We start from the raw sequence: 19,944 nt of genomic DNA on the forward strand, positions 1-19,944 counted from the left end.
ACTGTTTATTTATTTTGTTATCTACTTTAAAACCTTTGAGCTGCATTGCTGTTAGCTGGTTACATTTTAGTTGTACTCAATGTTTTACAGATGAAACTGTATCTTTGTGGAGAGTCGGCCTTTAAATCCTTCCTAAAATGAAGGGAGGCCTTTTTATGGTGATCACTGCTGTTCTCTGTCTTGACTGTTGTACACGCAGCTGACAGGTAAAAGCTGCAAAAACATCTGCTTTCCAGGTGGTGTTGCAGCTGTGGTGCAGAGGTAGAGCGGCCGACCTCTGGGTAGAACATTGCAGGCTTAATTCCCACCTTGCCAGCTCCTGTGTCCAAGTGTCTTTGTGCTGGACACTGAACGCCATTGTGTCTGAGGGTTACAGGCTGGCGCCAGTGCTTGGCATCAGTGCGGCATCATAGTTAAGCCAAAGCAAATTCCCCAAAATAACATTAAATTGTGGTCGTTGTTAGTATTGTTGAGGAAAACAACCCTCTTCCATTGCACATCTTCTATCCAATGATAAAAAAAAACCTTCCGTCTTTCTTTTTTGTCAGAAATGGAGAATGTCTCCATAGCAACTACTCTGCTGTTTGCCAGCTGTCCAAAGTGAGATAACATGACATGCTGAGTTGAGAGGAAGTCCTGCAAATTTTCCCTTGTGATCCAACAGATATGATATAAAAAGTTCTGTGTCAAGCGTGTATTTTCTGACGGGAAACCAGCTTAGTGATCTTAATGAAGGTAAAATTATTTGTTTGATAAGTATATTTTTGAAAAGCATTTCAAACTTTGAGTCAATATAAAATAGCGACTTAGTAAATTACTTTTTTAAATCCGTAGCATAGCTGAACAACAAATTGCTTGTGTGTGCAACAATACATCAGCTAGATTGTCTAATGGGCTGTACAGAATCTGACCTTAACTTGGTCGGTGCCTTTACCGTCAGGGAAAGATTTACTTAAACTTTTTCAAATGTTGTCTCCTGAGAGAAGTATCAAGCTGAAGGAGACCCTACATTTAGCATAGTTTGGAAATGTTAACTATTTGTCATAACTGGTGACAACCTTTGAATTTGCCATCAATAAATTTTACATTTCTACAGAGAGACAACATGGTATGTATTGAATATTGTGACAGAGTGAAAGCTAAATTAACAAAATGTGCAATCATTAACTCAAACATGTCTAACAAGGTATCATGTGTCCAAAGGGTAGAAAGGATTGTCAATGTCAATCCTTGTTTTGTTAATAAAGTTAATTTGTTTCCTCTGAAGTCTGCCATAATCACCTCGATTATCTTCAATGTAAAACAACCTAAATGGAAAAAATCAAATTGAAATTTAAAAAAAATGTTTCCCTCTTTTGAAAGTATATTTATTTAGCTGCTCCTTGTTTACTCATATTTAAAACAATTTAACATTTCTCACATTTTTGTTAGTTTTCTAAATTTAGGTATTACCCTTTTTTTAAGCATAAAAATGTTTTAACTGCAGGACAGAAAACAAACAATCAATAAAGTTTAATAATTTAGTCCATCTTTACATTAATAATCTTCTTGTTATTTAAACTACATCTCTTAATGTGGTGCTTGACTTCCAGGACTGTACAGAGTCCAGCTTGTTACAGCACATCTTCACCCCTCAGTTTGTAGACTCGACTCTGTTCAGTTGTTTGTTATCTTCAAACCAATCTCCTTCTTTAGTCAAGGCAACATGCGCATCCATCTGTCGTCTCTGCCATTCATCCTGTTCAGGGTCTTTTGTGGACGGTTCACCCTTGGACTGCTCGACCTTTCCTATCGGAGCCACATAGACACACATGAATGAAGAAGACATGACTCTAGTGGACCAATTATTTTTTGATTTATTTCAAAAGATGGAGTTGAGTCATGAAGTATTAAAAGCATCCATCTCCTGCTCAATAGCCAAGACGTGCATTATAAAATGTTTATAGGTTGTGTAGGAAAAAGTTTCAGAAAGATAGGACACATTTACTTTTTAGTAAACCTTTAATCATTTATGAGTTTTTTTTTACTAAACTTCACATTGTTTTATATTTATTGTGGTATTTTATAGAAACACACAAGAAATAATAAATGTCATGGTACAGGTATGTAGCGAGGTCTGACCTTCAACCAGTAGAGTCATTCAGCTGTGCACATTCTTTCAGGTCAGCTGTAGATGCAGTTAAAGGTATAATCACATTCATTGACTGTCTATGAGAACTGGACTGATTATCCCCTCCCCCCTGGTGGTTCAAACAGGAAGTACCCACAGATCCCACAAAGCCGAAATCCCATAGACTTCTACTGAGAAATAAAAATCCATTAATCAGTCTTTATATTTGTCACATTCTTGCTCTGGTCTCTCTTTTTAACTGGTTCTTGCTAAACCAATTTTTTGTTTTTTTTTCTTTATCAGAGGTATTCAAGTTATAAAATGGCCAATCAGATGTCTCAATAAAAGAATGTTCAGCCCACTGGCCCCCACCTCCAGCGTTCAAAACATTTGATTGACAGATTCTTCCAAGCCTGCGTTCAGTTGAGGGGGTGTGGCTTTCCAACAATCTTACTCCTGATGAGTGAGAGTGGTTGTCATAGAAATGCTGACTCAGACCGACTCAGACCAATCACCGCTTAATGGTTCCAAGATGGCGACATCCATATTGCGGGAAAAAATGGCGACTGAATTGACGTAATTTTGTTGGAACCAGAGGTGAGGCATCTTATAAACAACCCAGCAAAAATTCCTGTCATTGGTGCAAATATTTGGCTTTTTAACAACTCCAATGAAGCAGGGAGGTGAGGGGCGACGTGTGAGGAGGTGATGTGTTGTTTACACAGAAAATGCAGCCATATTGGGCCATTTCCTGCACAAATTGTTCAAGTTGAGCTGTTTTTCCCCAATCTGGCAACACTGCAGACAGATAGATGCTTTGCTTGCATGAAATCCGTAAATAAGTTCAAGTTCTTTACTTAACGCATTGGAGAAAAACTGCAACAAAAGTATTGAAAGTATTGATCTCATTAGGGCTAGAATCAATACTTCACCTTCGTATTGATACTATCGATACTCAGATCGATAAGCCCACCCCTAGAAAAAGTGTTTTTTGGTAAACTTGAGTTTATTCAAGATTGTCGTGTTATCACAAATTCAATGTGCGCAATTTCATAGTCAATGGAATCGCAGTTGTTTAAAATGTTTAAGTGCGAAATTTCTCTCTTAAACTGTCAAAGTTCCACAGAAAAAAATTCTCTATTTAGTTAAAACTCACGTGTAACCTGCAACCCAACTGAGGCTCACAAAAGCCAATGGACAGACCATGATGCAGTTGACATTTCAATATTGACTGCTGGCTTCAGCAAGGAGCTAAAGTATTACGGCCACGGAGAACTGGGGGAAATTCATCAAAGAGTGCAGGTGATAAATGAGAATGACAAACATTGTGACATATATGCTAAAGGTCATGAATGACGCTTAGCACGAACTCCAACTCTTCAACTAGTAGGGTGAGCCATGTCCTTATCTCCTCTTCCTCCAGCTCAAAGAAAAAGACCAGCAGGACAAAGACTGGCTAAATGTCACATCTGCCCTGCCAGTGCTTGCTGATGGAGAGTGCTGACAGCCCCGCCGTGCCACTGCCTGCCACAGTTTTGCCAGTGTTTTTAAAAGTGCACATTTAAGGACACAATAGTTGCTGTCATATCATCACCTAAGAGCCTCATTTTCAGCAAGACAGCAGGGCTCACTATTTCCAAAGGGGGTCTGTGTCCGCGTGTTTTTGACATTAGAGAGCGAAATCGGACCTTTTCTACGCACATTTGTGATCACTCTCAGCACTAGACTCTACACTTTTAAGTTCTTGTCTTTGTTGTTTCTTGTTTGCTTGTAGTCTATTTCTGGTTTTAGCCAACGCAGCATAAGAAGAAAGCCGCAAAACTCCAACTTTACACAGAATACTGAAACAATAAAGGGCGTGACCACATAAACACTTTCTTTTTTGAGTAGACGTCTTGGCTATTGCTGTTAGAACCTAAAGCCTGTGAGGTACATCACACATGTATTTTTGTCATCTTTTTATATGATGGGCCAATATCACTTTTTTAAACTTAAAGGGAGGTTTCTTGAAAGCCACCAGACGATAAAAAAAAACAACCAAAAAAAACGCAACAGTCATTGAGGGATTATGCGTCATCATTGACATTTGCAGAACATTTTTATCGAGCTATGTTCATTATCTGGTGAATTACTCCCTTTTTAGCACCTAATCAGCCCGCCGCGGATTAGCTTCAGCTCATGTAAAATTTATTTCATGCTTCAGCTCCCATGGAAGCAGGCCATGAAATACCACTCAGACCTGCGAATGTGCCAGAGGCATGCAAATAAATGACACTTAAGATGGCCTCAGTCTTATATGGAGTACCATGATGAATAATAACCAATTTGGGGGGAATTCTACCAAATTTCACATAAGTGTATTTGCAATTCTTCTGTTTGAAAGTACAAGCCCTGTGCCTGACCTTCAACCAACATGAGAATTACATTTTATAACAGGTCTATTCATACTGAGAAGAGCATGTCATTAATATGATAATTTTTGCCGAAGCTTTCCCGCTACTCGTAGAAAAAAGAATAACTTTAACCTTTTGTGACACCCAGCAAAAAGAAAGAGTCACGCTGGGCTATTTTTAAAACACTGTTTAATCACAATTACCCTTTGCTCCTTGGAAGCTGAAAGACTTTACCATAATATGTACACCTGAGGTGTGGATTAAGACTCAACAGAAAATCTAACTTGGAATTTGAAAAAAAAAAAAATATTAAAGGTGTAGCACACGTTCCGTATAAACAGATAAAAGATATATTCCAGATGTAAGATTTAAAATTTAAAAGTTTGATTCAATGGACTCACATCTGCATTTTCAGACTTTATCTGGAGTTTCTGAACTGGAACTGCAGATATTGGCTCAAATTTAGACTTTAACACACAATGAAGAATCAGACTCTTAACACAACCTGCGTAAACATGACATTTTGAACACACAAGCATGAACTTAGTTTAGTCCAGAATTTCATTTTGGTCTAATTTCTTAAGTTTCCACCTCTTACTGAATGTGCTGTTAAGCTCCGTTCACACTGAACATAATTCGTGCAGCAGAGGCGACCAGTTTCAATATAAGTCAATGGCACAGAAGCAGTCTAAGGTCTTGTGGTGCGGCAGTCTGGTGCGATTAGCGGCGCTAAAGTTCAAATATTTGAACACACAGTTGCTCAAATCGTGCTGTTAGACCGCCGCACTGCAGAAGTCAGATTGCATCAACCAATCAGGGACTCAACTTTGGGCGTGACATTTTTGACCTTCTGTGTGGAGTTTGCATGTTCTCCCCGTGCATGTGTGGGTTTTCTCTGGGGACTCTGGCTTCTTCCTTCCAACCAAAAACATGCTTCATAGGTTAATTGATGACTCTAAAAATTGTCCTTAGGTGTGAAAATGAGTGTGTGATTGAGGCCCTACGACAGACTGGCGACCTGTCCAGGGTCCATCCTGCCTTCACCCATCAGTAGATGGGATAGGCTCCAGCACTCCCGTCACCCAAAATATGCGTTTTTAAAACACATCACTGGGGCTGTAACAAATATCTGGGTGCTCGGGTACACACTATTTGCTACTGAAAATTCAAGTACAAATATTTGATTTTCGATCTTTCTAAATATAGTAGAGTGTAGGAAAATATTATCTGGGGATGATGTATTTTTTCTCTGAAATACAGATTAATGTAGGATTTTAAGTTTATGAACTAAAACAAAACCGAATGAGCAGCTGGACTGTTACCCGAAGTAAACACATCTTCGTGCAGTTGAGGCTTCCGGTTTTCAAAGTAAAACTAGCGAGAGCTTTTTTCCATTCAGAAACTGAGACTGAAGTTCCGTTTACTGACATAACTTCTGAAAACATAACTTTGCTGTAACACTGGTGCTAAAACTTTCTTTTGGTTACTGCAACTCTTCAACAGTTGATGCAATTAACGTAACTCTAGCTTATTCTGAAGGGGAAAAACGTTGACTTGCGCTGCTGAAAGGCGGGTGGAATCAACGTGAATCAGCTGATTCTGCCATGAAAAAAATAACTTTCTTCTGCAGGCGTCCTCACCCCCGAGCTCTTCTGTGAGCGCCAGTTCCCAGTCAAAGGTGACAGCAAGCGGCCCAAGGTCCTCCTTGAATCCAAGAGGGCGTCCCGCTGCGCTCTCTGGGTGTGGAGAAGGACCTGGCACTGCCTGCATCGAATGATACTATTTTCTCTCCATACATCCCGGATACTTTGGCCAAGCTAGAGCGATTGTGCTCGCTATGCCGGCCCCCTGGAGGTGAGCTGGCAACCAAACAGAGAGGCCCTGCAGCATTGGGGAGGCAGTGCTGCTTGGACCTCCTTAACTTTGATATTTTTCTTATTTTCATAGAGACAGTAGTAAAAATGGTCCCCCAACTTTATTCTTGTTTTTATTTGTTCCCTCTCAGGTTAATGCAGGACAGCAAGCCTTCAACTCGGTGAGAGACGCAGCTCTCAAAGCAGAAGGGAAGTTCACTGTATCGAAAGAGTCTTTGAATGATCTCATGAACCCAAACATGGAGATGTGATAACTGATGTTTTTGAACTCCTCAAAATAGAAACATCTGATCTCTCAACATCATCCGTGTCTTCCATGCATTGATAAACACAGACTCCCATATAGCTGGTTGTAGCTCCTCCCACACGTGGACGGGGCATCAGGCTTAGGAACACATTTTTGGACAGCACGGCGAAGGAGGGCAACAACGCAAATTTGAAGCGCAAATAACGTCTTCAAACCAAAAGCCTTTCCTGTTTATTATTGCATGCAGAATTCACAGTTTTCCCGCTGTAGTGAAAAATAAAAAAGCGAAACTGTTGCCCAAACTGTCAAGCTGTGAAGAAAAAAATTCAAAGGGCCAGAGGCTGCAAAAATTTGTGAGAACTCCAAGCGTGTTAATCCATTTACATAACTGCCTTTGCAAAATCTCATAGTTTTAGGGATTATTAGCAACAGCTACAGACTGTATGTATTAATCCACCTCAGACAGACAAGTTGACAATATGTGAGCTAATCAAAGAAGGAAAAGTGGTTTGTTCCCTGTTCAAAATGAATTCCCCTCAGATATGCTCTGTAGGTCTGAGATTAATTTAGTGTTTTGAACGATCGCTCTAACAGGAGTCCTCAAGAGGAGAAACGCATTAAATCCCAAGGAAGGGGAGACAGACTTACTGCTTCACAAAAGAAAAATATGGGTTACAGATGATTCCCTCACAGCAAAAGTCTATAAAGTTAGATTTATGAATTAAAGAAAAATGAAGTGTAGTTCTCAAGTTATATTTGTTTACATAATGTACATAATGTGTTGTGTTACATAATGCTATGTTCAGAATTTTCAAAATAATGCTACAAAATGATTTGGCGTAAAATGACTGAGCTCCTAACAAAGTAAAAATAAAATTGTACACCTTAAAAATGAACAATTACACTTGTAATTATATTCTTGCTTGTTTGTGTCTGATATTTGTCTCAAATGAACCTTTCATGAATAGACTGGGCTGTAAAGGAGGGCTGGTGTGATTGTATTGATGAACAGGGGGGAAAACATCCGTAGCTAGTTTCAACATATTTATCTAATTAATACTTGTTATGCCAATCATGACTCTATTTGGTTTTTCTTGTGGGGATAGAAATAGAAGACGAAACAGTTTTTAGGTGCTTACTCGTAGCGTTTCAAAGTGGATCTTGTAGGAGGACAGAGAAATGAGTGACTGATGGTGCAGCAGCGTGTCTGGTGATGAAGGAGGGCCTGTGGAGATGGGAAACAGTTTTGTGATTTTATTTTTAGTCTCCATAAATAAAGTTTTTAGTTGAAGGTGTGCTTCTCCTAAGTCTTCTCCAAAATGCATGTTTTAAACAGCTCAATTTCAACAAATTTAACAAAGAGAAGCATTTAAATCCAGCCTTTGTCATACACTTTCCAATCCATTACACAAAAACTCTTTAGGTTAGGTTCTTCAGATCAGGCAAAAAAATGAAAACTGTATTGGCAACAAGACAGCAATCAGGAAAAGGTAAATAAATGAAGCAATGGGAAAGAGCTGACTAAAACTGTTGTGCAGAAAGCCTAGAGTTTAAAGGTTTGAGACTGTCAAAATAAAAGCACAGAAGTAACCTGACTACTTTAAGAGACTGTGGCAGTTACATGACATTCAGCCATTTATGCTACCATGCAAAATGGCATGCAACTAAACGGCACAAGAGGCAACAATATGCATTTCTGAAAAAAATCCAAATAGTTACATCGTTTGAATAATATCTCTACAAACTGCGTGACAAACCCACATCAATTCCGTGAGTGGCTGTAATGCTGCTCATTTCTAGAACCTTTTTTTAACTGATGCTGTTTCAGTGTGAAAAATCGGCACAAGCTTGGAACTCCCCGGAAAAAAAAATAAAAAAAAAATCAACACCCGAGAAAAAAAAAACATCAAAAGAACATGTTTAGACAGAGTTGTTGAAACAAGCTGCCACTTCAATGCTTTTGTTTTGCATGGCTCAACTGGATCCTTCAAAAGAAACCCCCACACTGAAAATGTGCAGTCAATCTACTGGGGACACACTCTACTCTGGAAAAAATAAATAGCAAACACATTTTTTTAAAACATTTACTGATATCGACTGACCCAGTGGGTCTTGCACTCAACACTCACCTGCCAGGTGTTGTTCGAAAAAGGATTTTTCCCTGCGCTGAGCTTTAGAAAATGAACAGATAAAAACAAAACTCTGAATATTCAGAGTGAAGTGACTTAATCTGTAACCAACATTTTACTTTCTAAATACAGCTTTCCATGAGTTGATCTTTTTGTTGTACTCTATTCTCTATTCATGACAACATTGTGTTGAGTGAGTAGATTTGATATGGGCTTAAATGTGTCCATATTTAGGGGTGGTGATGTTTTCTGAAAGGCAGGTGGTAATCCAGTTCCAAACCTTACTTTGTCCTGTTCAAATTCAGTCTTCAGAACATTGCTGAGATGAGTGGAGTCGACTTTGGTCGTTGTGCCCGTCTCACTTCAAACTTCAGTAACGCCTTGCAGAACTGTTACAGCTTAGACTGTAATTATTTATTTTTTTTATTTGCACTTTTTGAGTTTTTTTATCCCTATTTTCTTTTATGTTTATGCTGGAGCACGATGTTTTCTGTCTTTCCTTTCCTTTTTTCTATCTTCATTTGCAGATTGGTGCCCAGATTGTCCAGAGCACCTGATTGGACAAGAACCTCCAACTCAGCTGCATTGACATACTCTGCATCATCACCTTTTTTTGGTTATTTTTGTGTAGTTTTTATTGTTAGAGGGTTTTTTTTATTACTTGGGGCATTTGATTTTTTTTTCTACGTGTATATTACATCCTTAACAAGCCCCTAGACAGCAGTGTAACATAAATTGGGGGCTCGTCTGGGATCACCCCAAAGGGTGATTTCTTAGATTATTGGTACAGCTTATATGATCTATACCTAGAAGTAATAAAAATGTCATTGTTAATTTTCAAATGCTTTGGTCAACTGTGAAATATGTGAGATCTACACAAAATTATCCTGTTAGTGTTCACATCTCAAACCAGTCAAGCACATCTACAGATTCACCCGAGGGCACGGAGTATAAATTGGGATCAAGGGCGCCACAGTGGTGTAACAAGACTGGGCTGTAAGATTGAGAACTTGAACAAGAGGCCTCTGGCTAAAGGTCTGTGCCACAAACTGTTAGGCCTTTACTTTCTGGGATGATGCATCGAAATGAATGACTAATGCATATTTCATCTCGATTTCCACATTTTTACTTAATCCTTCTAGACACGGGTCCCTCTGTCCAGTTCTCACTTTGTGGCTTCTGTGTGGAGGATATTAACACATTTTATAACTGTACTTGACCTTTTAACAAGGTCTACTTCAATAAAATCAAAGCTCTAATTATTTCCTCCACAACTGCCATGTGGTTGTGGACGTCGTTGGACAGATTCAACTTTAGACTCAGTACTTCTGAGAATGGGGGGCATGAGTGCTATCATGACAGGACACTTAGATTGTACATTAGCAAGGATGGAGACTGTAAGTGGTTATAAATTCTCAGTTAAAGAAATACATTCAGACAGCTTTTTAGAGTTAATGGGTTTAGACACTCCCCACTGCAGGCCTTGAAGAACCAAGAACTGGAACTGGTGATCTCTGAATTTTTTACAACCTCACATAGAACATCCATATTATTTCACACAAAAGCAGAAACTGAAAAAAAATTATTGGTGCATTAAGACATAAGAAAAAAATACACATTACCTTTGACAATTGCTAAATCCAAAGCATTTTTGGTCAAAATGAAAGAAATTTGAATAATTTATCATAATAATAATAGACTTAATAAAATAGAATTGTTTGTCTCAATGCTAGAGAAACATAGTTTTTGTAGTGGTAAGGTTCATACACTTTTTTTAAGGAATGACAGAAGTAATGAAAGGATAACAAAAAAAAAATCAAAGGCAAGGGACAAATGTTTAAAAAAAAAACCCAAATGAAGCAACTGGAATGCAGAACAATGAGGTAGCACTAAATCCTAGAAGATACCTGAAGACCACTCTGTTGGCTGACTTCTTTCCTGACTTGATTCACTTGGCTGCACTTGTAAATGAGTACAATCTGCCAATTAAAGAAAGAACTGTTAAGCTTCACTCTGTCAGCCAGTCCGGGCCAAATTCCTGCTCCTTAACTGGTAGTGTCATAACAGCTGCAAGATGTATTTTTTAATAATTCTCGGGTGAAAATCAATTTTAAAATACTTACCATTTTCAAGTGTCTTGGATTAACCCAGAAGACTGGTTAATGTTCTATAAATGTTTGAACTGCTGGATTAGTTTGAGCTCTGAGGTTGCCCTGACCGTGGCCTGAGCAAAGCTTTAGTAGCAAAGGGCTGTTTCTCATCCTTACCAGCTTCCTGCAGAAACATTAACTTTAAAAAAAGCTCTGGCTTTGATCTTATTAAAGCCCCACTTCAATGAAATTTGTGATTTTTGTATTTTTAACATGTTCTTGGGACACTTTTCTTGTAGTGGAGGGCATGTATTTAAAGAAAAATAGCTTTAAATTACATTTTTGAGTATTTGTTTATTCACCACGTGAATCAGGAGTAGATTTAAAAAATGTAGTTGGGAAAAAGCTTGTAGCTATGATGCACAATCTACACTCGGTTGGCCACAAGCTCTTTGAAACACTTAATTCTGATACGTCTATTTGTACGCCAAAATATCCAAGTACGTCTTTGTTTTCCTCATCTGAGCTGGCATCTGGCTCCCAAACTGTACTGTTGGAAAACTCCAATATTGCTCACCATTTTTGTTGCACCAGTAATATTATGTCGGGGTTCTAAGTGGCTGTAAGCCAGTGGGAGAGCAGATGGATGATGGGAAATGGGGTCTAAAAAACATTTACCGTTGAACAAGATGTCAGTTCTGTGTTTAACTAAACAAGTCCAGGTTGCACACTGAGTTGGTAAAAATAATACATTTAATTAAAAAATAGTTTTTACTTGATTCCTTGTCAAGACACCTCAATAAGAATGCCTGTTATTAATACAGACAATATATATTTTTTCTTTTTTAAATTTTTTTTATTGGTGGCATTGCTTGTGATTTTTATCAGGAGAAAAAAAATAATTTAGTTCAAAAAAGGCCTAAATGACTGTTCCAACATATGGAAACTGTCCCACTGATGGTGCAACTAACAGCCATAGATGTTTGGGTAAAAGGTGGGTGTTAAAAGTGTTTTTGTTTTTTTGGACTATAAGTGTATCTTCTCTTCTTTTCGTTGTGTAGATATTAAAGTGTGAAATAGGAAAAAAAAAATGAAAGCTCAACTGTGGTTGACATGTTGATATTAATTATAATGATTATACAGACAAATAACTCCTCAAAAAGTGAAAATAAACAAGATGTTACAGTAAAACAGATTATTTGAATATCTTTTACTGCGTTCAAAATGTCAATAAATAAAGCAAAAGCAGCACAAAATCAGCTAACAAAAACCAGTTAACATTTTATATTTGTTTGGTTGCCAAAATGACTAAAAACATTCAATTTGCTTAAAGCCCCACTGTGCTAATATTATGTTTCTGTCGTAAAATTGTTTCCAGTGATCTTTTAACTATAATTAAAAGTTTTCAGGCAAAATCAAAACATTTTAATCAAAATTTCTTATTTGGACATATTTGTTTGTATACCAGTGGAGAGATCCTCTTAAGTTGTGCCTTTTCTCTAACAACCTTTTCTGTGTGTTCCAGTTAATTAATGTGAAGCATTTCACTAAAGGATTATAAATAAATAAAAGATAAAAGCCCTCCACCTGCTATGCTGCTTGACCTAAACTAACCACAGCATGTCATTCAATTTATATTTTCTTTCGCGTCCTTTTAACTGCACACCAACACGTCTAATCAAGAAAGAATTCAAAGAAATATGTCAATATTTTTGAACAACTGAATCCCAGAGCCTGAAGGCATTAAGAAAACTGAGGGCCCACTGTCCCGCAAAGAATCAATATCTGGTAATGATCAAAGTGAAAGGAAAACTTACAGGCTGAGTGATTTTACTCCAGAAAATAAGCTACAGTATGAGTCATGAAGTTCAGTTAACCGTATACAGGTGGTTGTAATAATGAGGAGTGAAGAAAGTTGCAGCGGATACTACCATTACTTCATACGGGCCAGGATGTGAATGAACCAGAAACTTTTAATGATCCCACATGGACATGTTTTCCTGCATTTGCTTTTAAGAATCCTCAGTGAAGCTGCTATGAAGCAGAAAAGTGTAAACTTGCATGTAGGAATTATTTACATTCTAGTTTGTAGGTGTTTGCTGTTTTCTTTTTGCAAAGCTTGAGTCTTTCACACCAGTCTGAGCATAAAAATGAAATGGAAGGTCAGGTTGTTCTGTGTCAAAGTGAATGGCTGCTGCTACATATGTGACATATATGACAAAACTAGAAGATTTGTTTAGAGTTTGGTAAGGTGATTGTCAAATAGAACTCAAATTTTCCACTTTTAATGACCTGCTATGTGTGCTTGAGCAGCTTTGGAAAATAAACAAAACAACCAAGGCCATTTTTATTATTAGTCTTTTCTGCACACTAGTTATGGGTTTTGGAACAAGATTTCCATTTCAATTTGTTTAATTGCTTGAAAGGGTATTAATTCATGTAAAAATTTACAGTACATCTGCATTCGTGTGAAAATCATTTGATAAAGCTGATTTAAAACCAATCAGTTTTGACTGAATGATCCTGACAGGGTCCAATTCTTTTCTGTGATTTTTTTTCAGGAATATTTTTCTTTCTAAAGGGCTTTGAAGTACATTCTCTTGGATGGCATTTAAAGTGTTCAGATAGAGGCACAGGAGGAGCATTTCTGACACCCAGATTCAATTAGCTTTGCTGCTATTCCTACCTGATGAACAATTAATGGAGTTGTGCCACCGAGACCTAGACTCAGTGTTTCTGCTGCCACAGTATGGCCTCATCAGAGCATGAAGGATCTAATGGCACTCTGTTTTTGGGAAGGAAAATTGAACATTTGCTCTTTACCCTGCTTAAAAGAAATCCATTGGACTACAAGTATGAAACAGCTCACACAACAAATTGTTTGACAAAATAAACTGTATGAATGCAATAATAATACCTATCAGGATGAGGTATAGACATTTATACAAAATAACAACAATCTCTGACATCATCCTTTATGAATTGTAAAGATCAAGCCTTAAATGGAATATCTTTAACCGACTTTAGTTCCTCCTGACTCTATAGACTGCTGCAAATAGCTGATTGAACAGTTTTTGTAAGTTTTAACCCTTGTACTATTATAGGCATGTTTACATTAAAAGTAGGGTCATTTGAACACCATAAGACAGCTAGCTGAACTTTTTTTTTAAAGATTTTTTTTATCTTCACTGGTGTCTGTGGCAGACATAAAATCATGTCCACCTTTATTATGGAAGGATCACACATCAATATAAGGGTGGGGACATCTGGACCCCATAGGAGAATAAAAACAAAATATTGGCTTCTAATTTAATTTCCCAATTTGAGTAAGAATTAAATATTGCAGTTCCTCGAATAAATGCTGGAGGTTGGTTTCAGAAGAAGGCTGTTTCTTGATCATTTTTTTGTTATATAGGTAAATAATAATAATAATAGAGGATTAGATTTATCTGCGCTTTTCCAGACGCTCAAAGCGCTTACATTGCGTATCCATTATTTATTCACACCTCATTCATACTTGGTGATGGTAGGCTACTACAGTAGCCACAGCTGCCCTGGGGCAGGCTGCCAGTACTCTGACAATCACCAGAACATTCATACACATTCACACACCAGTGGAGCCACACTGGAGGCAAGTAGGGTTAAGTGCCTTGCCCAAGGACACAACAACACTTGGCTGGTGGGAGCCGGAATCAAACCGCCTATCCTTCAATTATTGGCCAACCCGCTCTACCACCTGAACTACTGTCTATCTATGTATTGTTTCCTTTTTTATCCATACCTGTACATTTTTTTTAAAATCAGCTGTGAAACTGATGCCAATAGGCATTTTATCTTACTTTATCATAACTCTTACTTTACACTTTTCCACCCAACTTAAAACCTTTCAAAACAAATTGGACGGAGTAAAAACACTGCTTCTAGTTTAATTTTCACAGTTCAAAATCCTGCAAGTGATATCAGAGGTTATCGGCCCAGTGTATATCTATGGGAAAAACTAAAGTTAGTAACCAATACATCTGATTACAGCCATTCGACTTTTATCAGATAAAGGCGTAACATTAGATTATTTTACTGTATACTGGTGAGATGGTGCACTTTTGAGAAAGTCAATTTTTTTCTATGGGGCTTTTCTTGCTAAACGTCTGATTCTCGTAGAGCCTCGGCAATTTGAAAAGAATTTACTGGGATAATTATTTCACATCCATTCTCCACTTCTGTGTGTGAAATATTTAATTGCACAAGAGAAAGTCATTATGGGTATAGTGCAAAAACACCTTCAGACTTGAAGTCCTGTCATCTCAAAAAAATATTGAGATCATTTAGCTTTTTTTTTGCTGGCTGTTTTTGAGAAATCTTTTCATTATCAACATTAAAAAGTCAAGGAAGATGATATAGACTCTGAAAGGGCTATGACCAGACTTTACTAATCTAGCCAAAAGCATCTTAGTTTCTCTTCAAGATTTTGAGTTTCCCCGCAATCACACCAGGTTTCATGTAAGTAATCATCCACCATTTCTTAGGGTTCTTAGGGAAAGGTTTTTGATCCAGACCGAGTCCTGAACTTTGCATTTGGTCTATATTCAGACTGCCGTCATGGGACTTTCCTGTTCTGGACCAAAGCTTGTAGAATTCAGATTGAAAATTTGTCCTGGATTATCAGAGGAAATGAATTCCAGTTCACATTAAGTGAACAAAATGTCTCCAGTCTGAATACAACCCTTAATCTTTTTGGAATTTAACACTCATTCTGGTAAAGTTCGTGGTTTTTAGCTTAAAGTGTCAGTACCTACAGATTGCCGTTAAATTTGCTTGCAATGTTAACAGCAGTATTAACAAAAGCCGCAGAAGCACAGCAGCAGGACACTGACACCCTTCGTGGTAAAGTACTTTAATTTATTCCCTTCAGAAATGCTGCTGTCGTTATATGTAAATACATTTGCTTGTGTGTTTGTTCCATTTTCGTTAACCAGCCAGATCAATTTCAAGGTAAAGAGGAAGATTTAAAAGAAACAAAAATGGTGAGCTAAAGTTCCCTATAATATAAAAGGCTTCCTGACGGAGCCTTCAAAAGATAGGACTGTAGTTAAGTATTTCATCATAATTTCATCAAGGGAAAGAAACACAAAGAACCAACTGGCACTCCGAGAGATGGGCCACTTCTTCATCAATGACACAAAAGATGAAAATATGAAAGCAGTGGAGATGAATAACTGTAAAAACATAATGACAGCCGTGTTGCTATTCAGTCTCATGGTGTAAAAGATAAGGTACCATCGGTCTCTAAATGTAAGAGCCGTTTGGAGGAGAGCACATTAGGCAGGAACTTGACATATTAAGGGAAAACACAAAGGACAAGGTTACACTAAATGACATAACAGTGCTGCAATAGCTAGTATGCCCTTGAAAGGTTTTACAGATTATTTTACTGTTTAACAATAAGTATTTTCACAGTTGAGTTTACAGCCTGTAAAATACTCTGCCTGCTCAGATAATTTCCCAGTTAACTTTATCAGTAGATACGGAGGGCATCTCCCCTGTTGGAGACTAGCATGCAAGATGGTATTTGTTGTCCTTATCAACACTCTTATAAGCTGACAGCTAAAAAGGGGTCTTATGAAACTACAAAGGATTAACGTGATAGGAAGAGACACGGGCGACATCCTCACAAGTGTTTAGGTCATGAAAACATTGCACTGGAGAAGCAAACGAACTTGATCTCAATGTATTTTTCTGTCTCTTTCAGAGACTTTGTTTTGCAAATTATGTTTTATGTATTTTTGTATGTTTGCAATTGATGCAGCTTTGGGAGCTGTGTTGATTGTTTTGTGTGGTGTTGTGTACTCTCAAGAAAAAGAAAAAAAAAACATCAAATTTAGTAGTTCATATCAAGTATATTTTAAGAACTCACAGGCTATTAAACTGTTGATTTGTGTTACGCCCTGGACGTCTGATCTCACTGGACCCTAAATTCTAAATAGGGTTGAGTTTGGTTTGTTCTTGGATTGGAAATTGCCTTGACGTCGTTACTGGAACTACGTGGCAGCAAGGTCCAGTGTTTCCATGAGCCAGTCCCAAGTCCAGGTAGATTCAGAAGGTTGAGTTGGGAACAGCATCTGACATACATTTCTAAACAACAAGATGACGGGCAATTTGCTGTGGCAACCAGTGAGGAGCAAAGCTGAAAGAAAAACAACTTGAAAAACTTAAAAAAAAATTCAACTGGACATTTCAGACTTGAAGACCTTTCACCTCTCATCCGAGCAGCTTTTTCAGTTCTGCCCGACTGGTGTTGAACTAGAGATTTATATCCTCCCCGCTGGAGTTTCAGTCCTTTCATGAGCAACAATATCCCTTAACGACCGAGTCGCTATCCCCCATGTCGCTGAGTTTGATCACCTGCCCTGGGTTCCACCTCTGGATAACGATGCCTTTTGTCGTGCTGAGTTTGGGCAGTGATTTTAAAACAGCATTGCAAATGGATGAAAGGTTGTGTCTGAGTCCACCACCTCTATTCAGTGAGAGATTTTTTTATTTTTATAAAGATGGCTTCCTTGACTCCTCTCTCAAACCAGTGATGTTTACTGGAAAGGATCTGGACCTCACTGTCCTCGAAGGAATGTTCTTTTGTCTTTCAGGTGGAGGTGGAGGGCTGACTCTGGTCCACTGGAATTGGGCCTCCAGCGTTGGCTCATGCGTTTATGGAGTGGTGTCTTAGTTTCACCAATGTACAAGTCATTACATCCCTCACTACACTTAACCACATCGCTCAGTTTGTGTCTGGATGTTTTGCCCTTTGGGTGGACCAGTCTTTGCCTCAAAGTGTTCCCTGGCTTGAAGTTGACCGGAGTGTTGTGGTTGTGGAAGATCCTTTTGAGTTTCTCAGATAGCCACGTCACATATGGGATGACAGTGATCTTCCACAACATTTTTTACAGACACAAACATTTCTATTAACTGTTACAAAACTTTTTTTTTAAATACAGTCAATTTTTTTCTACAAATGCAAAATCCTTTCACAGACACTAAAATCTCTTACTATGAGTACAACTGTTTTTATAGATAATAAAACAGATTATACTTTCCCAAGATATCTAACTTCACACATGTGAATTACACAGAGTCCTACCATATTGTAGGACAGGCATTCTCAGAAAAAACAACCTATCAACTAACATACCTACAACTACAACCCTTTACTGATCCTTCAACAAGTGAAGTAGCATTTCAGCAATAAAATCAAAAATTGCAGTGTTTCTAAAATTGTTCCAAAACACAAACACTGTTGTTTTTTTTCTTTACATCTTCCTTTTAAAACATATCTAAAATTTTATGTTAATTATGATGTATCCCCTAAATATGTTTTTTTTTTATCTATAAAAGAGATTACAAAAATTTCTTAAAAAGCTTGAGGGTGTTTCCATAGCAAAAAGAAACCAAATAACCTATTGCACTCTCTAATCCCCAGGAGAAGCTTAAATCTATAAATAAACATGTTCTCTGAATTACAGTGAGAAATCTGAGACATGAAGCACTCCAGTGTTACAAGTCATTTGTGTGTCAGCTGCCACTCCACACTGATGTAACTGCTCCCCCAAAGCCCGTCAAACGAGATCAGTGAGTTGGTAAGATGGCTTTGATCAACAAACAGGCATGAAAAGGACAAGACACTTCACTTTCCCACAAGTTATTATCTCCATGGAGTTACCAGGATAGCGCCAAAGGAAGTGCTGAAGCTGACAGCTCTCCCCTGCATTCTTATCACTTGCTGTCACAGATAACATACCATTACAAGGTCACCCTATAGTGCTTTGGAATTCTGTTGACAACACTGACCCATTAACCATGCCTTTCCAGGTCACTATTTTGCTCTATCAATAAAAATGTGTCAGACTAGACTTTTCTATTCTGGGAGAGCAACTATCACAGTTAATGAATATTCAAATGATTAAATTAACAATATGAGTAATAAAATACTTAAAAAAAAGCTTTAAATGAAATTATTCCTTAAAATGTAAATCTACTACGAGTTGTACAAAATGAGAGTCTGGTCGAGAGAGCTTCTTTCACCTTAGGAGACGACGATAAAGCCATAAAGCTGTTTCAAGGAAAATAAAAATAGACCATCTTATAAGCTTAGAGGGTTTTGATTTCATTCTAGGAGGAAAATCGCTGAGGAGGAAATTTTTACAGTAACCCTTAAGAATGTGACCCTCACACATTTTGCTTTCAGCTTTATTCTGGGTTTGTCCACACGAGTTGTTGATGCCTTTTTTTAAAGCCGATAAGTCTTTGGACTCAAAAGACGACCTTAAAAGCTGAGTCGTTGAGCGAAAACGTATCTAGCAAAACACTAAACACAAAAATGCATCTTTTTTTATTGAAATAATCAGTGTTTTATGCAAGTATGCAGTACACACCTGCAGGAGAAAATAAGTGAATCCTTTGGGCTTACGGTTTTATCCATAAACTGGACACACAATTATGTTAAGAAAAAACATGAAAACAGGAGGCAAAGTTTTTCTCCATCTTTGTGATTTAGATTGAGATAAAAAAAAAACACATCATGTGACCATTTTGTACATAGCTACTCCCAAAGCTTTCACAAACTGTAGATCAGGGGTCACCAACACGTCGCCCGCGGGCGACCTGTCGCCCGCGAGCACCACATCAGTCGCCCGCAGACCTCTTCTAAAAATAGCACAATTCACTTGTGAGCTGCTCGAAAATTTTATTTTAGTGTGATGCGATTTTTTTGAATCACACCTGCCTTCTTAAAGAATTAAAAATTGAAATATCTTAAAGCTATATTGTAACGACTCAATTGGTATGTTAATAGTAGCAGGGACGCCGCAGGGAACCAAAAGGCGAGTTACTCTTTCACTGTCTGGGTCGGAGAATCGTCGGTGCCCTGTACATAGCACGACCCCGAACAATCTCAGGCAGAAGATAACAACGAAGCAGACTGCGTACGCTCACTTCCATCATCAGCTCCCATTTCTTTTAAACACACATGAACAGCCAAACAGTATGAAGCTGACTTCTGCTCACAGCTCCCTCACTCATGGTGAGCAATGTTACACACCCCAGATTTCCCACTT

Source organism: Oryzias melastigma, linkage group LG6 (genome assembly GCF_002922805.2).
Source record: "Oryzias melastigma strain HK-1 linkage group LG6, ASM292280v2, whole genome shotgun sequence".
NCBI classification, from domain to species: Eukaryota; Metazoa; Chordata; class Actinopteri; order Beloniformes; family Adrianichthyidae; genus Oryzias; species Oryzias melastigma.